This window comes from Arvicanthis niloticus, chromosome 2 (genome assembly GCF_011762505.2).
Source record: "Arvicanthis niloticus isolate mArvNil1 chromosome 2, mArvNil1.pat.X, whole genome shotgun sequence".
NCBI classification, from domain to species: Eukaryota; Metazoa; Chordata; class Mammalia; order Rodentia; family Muridae; genus Arvicanthis; species Arvicanthis niloticus.
This window is the reverse complement of record NC_047659.1, coordinates 72,772,996-72,779,964: the sequence shown is the minus strand read 5'-3', so window position 1 is coordinate 72,779,964 and position 6,969 is coordinate 72,772,996. Positions and strand designations below refer to the sequence as shown.

At 37.8% G+C, this 6,969-nt stretch overlaps 1 pseudogene; it reads right to left on the bottom strand.

Annotated features, from left to right (window-relative positions):
• Window positions 1–3,137: 3,137 nt before the first annotated feature.
• On the bottom strand, window positions 3,138–5,180 carry LOC117704662 (large ribosomal subunit protein bL28m-like; annotated as a pseudogene).
• Window positions 5,181–6,969: the final 1,789 nt, after the last annotated feature.

The window sequence follows — 6,969 nt, the reverse complement described above, 5'->3', positions numbered from 1 at the left end:
GTGCTGGACTTAAGTGTGTGCACTGCCATGCTCAAATATTTCACCTCAATTCCAAATCATTGTAATTCTTTAATTTAGAAAGTAACAATTTTGAACTGTAGTCATATTCTGAATTAACTTAAAATCTTTAAGAATTTCCTGTTTTAGTAATGCCAAATGATAAAATTATCTTTTTCTACCTCCCACTATTATGGAAAACCAAGAATATTGAAATAAAATTCTAGCAAAGAAACAAGAAGACCCTAATTTTGGAGCAGTTGTGTTATCTCATGCTGTAGCAGTAAGGCCTTGTCTATTCGTCTTTGGAATTTAGGTGTTGCTGCACTGTATTGGTGGACCAAAAGCAGAAAGAGCTGACAAATGTCTCATAGCTAGAGAGCTCTTTAGTTCCAGAAAGAACTCCTTTCTTTCCTCTACTTTTACAGCTTGTAATTTACCATTCCATCTCTCTGTTCTCTCTTTATCTAAGTCTATTTAATTTTGAACTTTCTTAGAGATGGCACAGAAAACTGATCAATATTGAACACATTGTAGCATGTTGTTTTATTTGGGGTTTTTTAATGCATGATACTGATTAGTTCTGTTCTCATTATGTAAAATGATTCTGGAGATAAAAATAGATTTTTTTTTAATTTTAAAAGTGGAATCATGGTTGATTATAAAGAACATGTCATACCACAGTTAGAATGCAGATACCACACCATAGATATTTACTATTTTCTGGGAAAATATATTCATGGAGTAGGTGGGTATATATCACTGTTATTGGCTTGACTGAGCTGTTAAAATCCCTGGGTTTAATGATCAGCAATTCCAATCATATGTAATCAAGAAGCAAATATTTGACTTTAAGCAACACACAGGGTGAAAAAAGTAAACCTTTAATACAAACTTAGAGACATCAATTCAATAGTGGATTTGGAAAAAATTGTGTTTACAATAATACCAAGATAATTTTACTGCATTTTGAAACACTGTCCCTAACTTTGTTTTAATTTTATATTAACTACAACATATTAGAACCTAGGTCATAGTGTTAATGTTGAAATTTAACAATAAAATATAGATTATACAAACAATGAAATCAGTAGAATGATTGTACATCAAATGTCCAACATTATGACTTATTTATTTTCCTAGAGCAAATAAAATTAGTGATTGTTATCAAAACACTGCTACCAAAAGATAAAGAAGAAATGGGTGAGGAAAGGTTAATAAGATTACAGAATTCTAGAAAGCAGTAATTCATACATTCTAATCTTTATATGTTCATTACTGAACAATCAGTGATAGGGTTAGGTGCAATTCCTACCAAAATTTGTTTGACATTAATAAGTATATAATTTTCAGTTTTATTCAAAAGTGCTACTACTGTATGCTTAATAGAGACCCAGTTTTAGACAAAAAGAGGGGTGTACTAAATATATAATGCTTCTATCTGTTTTTGAAAAGGAGAGCAATAAAACTAAAATGAATCAAGCTGAATTTTATCCTGTGCAATAGAAGTTAAATTCAATAGAATGCAAGATGGCCCTGTTTCTTCTGAAATTACAAATGCAGAAAAACAAAGTAAAAAATTTTACATAGATGAGATTATGTTATCTATAGAAAAAATTGATAAAACTGATGTCATAATAAGAAAAGCAAATCAAACCATGAAAGTCACATAGTGCATGGTTAAATATATAGACAAACATTAGTATATAGGGATATAGATATAGTTAAATGTTTCACATGTATATACTTTACATAATATGAAGTATCATGCTTTGCAGTAACAATATGCAATTATAATATTTAGATAGCCTTAAACTGTCTAACCCATAATTGTTTTCAAGATTTTCTAAGGTTAAGACTTTTGTTTTTATTCTTTTTCTTTTAGTTTCAGTTGTGAATATATGCTCACAATAAGATATTTTACCATTTATTTCATATTAAAAAATCCTTGATATTGTTTACTTAGTAGGCATCAAAATTTTATTGTATATTTTATGCTGTTTCATCTACCTTTGTGTGATTTCAGTGTCCATTCATGTTATCTGAAATTTCTAACTTTCAGCAACAAGGACATACTAATGTGAAAGAACTCCAAACAGTGTTTTACAAGGAAAAGAAAAAAATAAATAAAAATTCTATTTTCATTAATATTCCATACAAATTTTTATTCTAGTAATTAGTTTTCCTTCAAATAAAGTATTTTGTTCAAAAAGTCTCTCCATGGTTATGATCAAGGTATAATCTACTAGCATATGTTAGAAAAATGCAAGGCATGGATGGACACACATACACATTTATAAAAATTCTACAATATTATACTGTAATAATTACATAATATATATTACAACTACATGGAAAAAAACTTGCTATTGTCTTACAGAACTCTTCTTACCTAACTTTTTTTTGACTGTTAGTGATGGGATTTGGGTTGTAGTTGGAGACAGTGCATGCAGGAAGTCTCACCAAAATGATTGTCTAAACATGACCTGAGTAAGAACACTAGGAATCATATTAACATAGATGTAGGAAACTGAGGAGGCCTCAAGCCCAACCAATAACTAAGGACAACTACAAAATGTGGAGAATGTGAGATATAGTCTGCCTCACAGATGGTTATTAAATACCAAATGATCAGACCTGAAAATGTATCAATTATCAATTAAAGGAACATTATACAAAATGAGCAGGATATGTGTGTGTGTGTGTGTGTGTGTGTGTGTGTGTGTGTGTGTGAAAATAGGGCATGAACTTGAATGAAAGTAAAAAGATGAAGATTTGTGTCTGTGAGGTTTTAGAGGGAGGAAAGTAGAGAAAATGTTGGAATTGTCTTATTCTCAAAAAGGTAAAAAGAAAAAATCTTCAAAAACTTAGTTGTACCATCAGAAAGGAATCACTCTCAAATGTTAATGTAATTGGGAATATAAGACAAAACAAAAATTTTCACATTAATCTTCCTAGAAATGCTTATTTATCTATCTGCTTTAAGTACTTGACCAGCTTGGACAGACATCTGCTCTGATCAAGACCTCCACAAGTCCTGGCATAGAAGGGTTCTCTGAAAAGTCTACTACAGGAGCTGTATGGTCAGCACATGCTAAGCAGAATTAGCCCACTGCCCACAGGGAGGCTGAGTCCAGTAGTCAGGCATGGTTACTGGCTCTCTTCTGCACTATTGCAGGCCTAAACAGAACTTGCTTTTGAAGCTGCTGGACCACCTCCTCTTGAACAGAGGTACAGGGTCATTTTCCTCCAGAAGTCTCTGTTTCTCCAGAGCCTCTTCCACCATCAGGCCAACCCACTCAGCCCGTCTCTGGAATGGCAAAGTTCCTGTACTTGTGATCAGTGGCTGCTCTCCACTACAGGTTATCAGGGTGTAGTTGGAGGTCCTGGTAAGCAAGCCTCAGCAGTGTCTCCAGCTTCAGGTTCATGCCAAACTTGGAGCATAGGTTCTCATTAGGGGTTTTGAGAATATAGAAGTTGAATCCATAGGCCTCATCAATGAGATCCTGTGGGTAGAACGGCTGGGAAACACAGAAAGTTCCTCCAGGTTGGAAGTTCTAGTCCAGCAAGGAAGTTCTCACCCAGTCTGAAGTTCTGTGGGGTTCAGAGCTCTTGGATGGGGACCCCTGGGCAAGAAGGCTTGCAGGGGTTGACTGGTCTCAGACTCCTGGGCTCCCAGGCCTTGCTGACTGAGAGTTGAGACTACGAGCCTGTAGGCTGGACTAGCCTGCAGCCTAAAGGGGCAAGAGGGAGAGCTCTGGCAGGGCCCCACAGGGTGGGTGTCACTCACTTAGCAGGGTCAGCTAGCTTGGTTGAATCGGTGGGGAATGATTAGCTTGTGTGTGGGCACGGGCATGGCTTCTTGAATCTTGTTGGGCTGTTGTGATTCCCATGGCTCCAAAGAGACTGGAGCACAGGACTCATAACTGAGTTCACTCCATTCAGGGCATGGCAAGCGCAGGGGGGGGGGGGGGGGCTGCCTGATGTGGGGAAGTCTCAGTCTGGTTCCGCAGGGGTGCAGAGCTCTTCGATTGGGGATTTCTGCATCCGGAGGTGTCTAGGGACTGACTGGTCTCAAGCCCTTGGGCTCTCGGACCACCAAGAGACCTTGGAAGGACTGAGATAGGGACATGAGGGAGTACGACCGGCTAGCCCACAGCTGAGAGAAATGAGGGGGAGGGGAGAAGAAAGAGGCTCTGGCAGCACCCCACAGGAGAAAGGTTACTGTACTTGCTTGGTTGCATGAGTGATCGAGTCCCACATTGTTACACCAGCTGCAGGTAATATGGCTGGAGAACGCAGGGTTCCTCAGGCCATGCTGTGGGTAGTTGGCTGGGAACACTCTGGGTTTCTCCAGGCTGGAAGAAACCACTAGGCACTGCTACTGTGGCTCCACATTTCCTCACAGAGCGGTCCCAATGACATGAGAAAGTCCATGGGTTTTTACAGGCTTTATTGTCATGTGGGATGGTGGATGGATCTGAATGCACCTCAGTAAAACCCAAGGCAGTCCTCAGTTAAATAGGGAGGGAAGGAAGGGTGTGGGGAAGGGGATGGGGAGGAATGCTTAATTGGCTCCACCCTCTGGCCTTCAGGTACCTTATTAGTATGTAAATCTCTCTAAGTCCTGAGGCCTGTTAATCTTACCCTCTACCTGTGCCCTAGGTGACTCAATGGTGCAGGTTGAATGGAGCTTAGACCTTAGTGTCAGGAGCCTGGGTTCTGGGGGCATGGTCAAACACCCACAACCCAAGAACCAGGATAACCTTCCATGACCCTACAAGATCCAGTGTCTGCATGGTCATAGTCACAGTGAACTTCTTGTATAGGATTTTATTGTAAAGCTCCAAAGTGGACAGCTGAGGTTTCCACACCTTCTTCACTCTCTTGGAGAGCTTTTCCTTCTTGGCATTATCTTTAGCCCCAAATCAAGCTCTCTCCACCCTATAGTCTCTGCTTGGACTCTGGAGGGTAGTGAACTGGAACAGGTACATCTTCAATAAGCTCATGCTGCCCGTTCTTGGGGTTGATCTTGAATTAGGCCCCATGAAGTTTGTAGTGTATTGGGTCAGCATCTGTTCTTTTACCAGTGAGCACAAGAAGTGGACAGGCAAGTGCACATAGATGTCTTGCTGCAGTCGCAGCTTCTGTCAAAGGTGAACAGGATATTTGTGCAGCAGCATCACACAATCTTCTACTTCTTGGTATGTGATATTTTTGAAAATTCAAATTAAGACAACCAATGTTGAAGGATGCTAGAGAACGGAGGGCTTGGTATTAATATATTTGAATAAGGGATTTCGTAGAGAAGTGACGCCACTTATAATAATATATAAATTATTGTTATGCATTTTCAAAACTAATAGGACAATATAACAAAAGATGAGATCATCATATAAATTATGGTCTTTACTTAATATTCAGTGTTAGCTTTAAAATAAGCAAAATTGAGGAAAATTTAAATATAAATAAGATTACTTTTAACGATTATAAGGTAATGAAAAACTATAGCAAATGAGAATTATGATACAATACAATCATACAATGGAATAAATTAAAATGAAGTGTGAAACTTAAGGGTTCATTGGAATGTCAGTTGTATTAGAAGGTATTTTGCTGGGGCAAATACGTGAAGGAACATTATCTGAAGTAGACACAGGTGAAAGGGTAAGGCAGACTTGAAGGAACATTTCATTGAAGAAGACATAGGTTATAAAGTATGTTCTTCTAAAGGAAGCATGTGAAAGGACACATGATGAAGGATTTTTTGCTAACAATATGCATGTATTGGTCTGCCTTACATACTGTGTAGTTGAATTGCATTTGTCGGGACTCCATAGAGAGAAATGTACTAAAATCTTTTGGTGGTGTGCTGCAGTTTCTTTCCTCTTCTGTGGACTGGGGCTGAGTGGCAAAGTGATGTCAGCTGAGTCAGACACATGTGATGAAATAAGATGCATGCTGAGGGGCACATGGAAGATATGTGATGTTTGAAGGGATATAAATAAGACTCGATGGACCATGATTAAGACTGAGATAGGCTTGCCTGTAGAGCTGGCTCTGTCACACTTTTAGATCTTGAGTCTTCACTGGTCTTTGTTTCACTGAGAGAGGCACAGTTGAGAATTTCTCTTGAAGTTTTTGCAAGTGGATCAAGCTGCTGTTGCTGACCTGTGAACTGAATTGCTGATTTCCAGACAACACAGATGGAAGTTGCTCCAAAAAAACCTTTGTAAACAGGTCTATTTCCCCAGTCTTATTTCTTTTACAACACATCTGTTGGATGGTGGGTTACAAGGGCCGTCAAAGCATTAAAGAACCATCATTAAAAATAGGATTTGAAAAGATTAAAGTTACATTAAAATTTGTGACTAAAGAGATAAATCATATAGCAGATGAGCAAAAGAGTAATGAATCTAGAATGAGCTGTGCAAAATGTGCAAAGGTAATGTGGGAGGAGCCTGATGTATGGAAAAGGCAGGTAGTGAATACAAGGAGGTAGGAAATAATAAAATGAATAACACAATACAATTTTAAATAGAAATGATATCACAGAAACAATAATGTGTGTGTATGTCTGTGTGTGTATATATGTGTGTGAGAGAGAGAGAGAGAGAGAGAGAGACTATGTGTGTGTGTGATTTCCAAGAGAAGAGAGTGTTTCACCTCCTTGCATTGATATACAATAAGACACAAAATGGAAAACAAAGTATCTCCATGATTAAATTTCTTAGCTTTTAAATATGTACGAGAAAATAAAAAAGATAATGAGTCCTTTCTATCAGAAAAATGTTAAAAGAGGGGAAAGAGTATTAACATACTGCTATTCTATCACAATCTGAAATGATGTGTCTCAAAAAGCCAGGTGTAAAAAGGCAGAATGAAGAAAAAAATAGTATGATTTTTTTTAATGCTTTGTATAACAGGTGCATCTCACTATTCGTAAAATGATTGCAATATTATTATATTTTA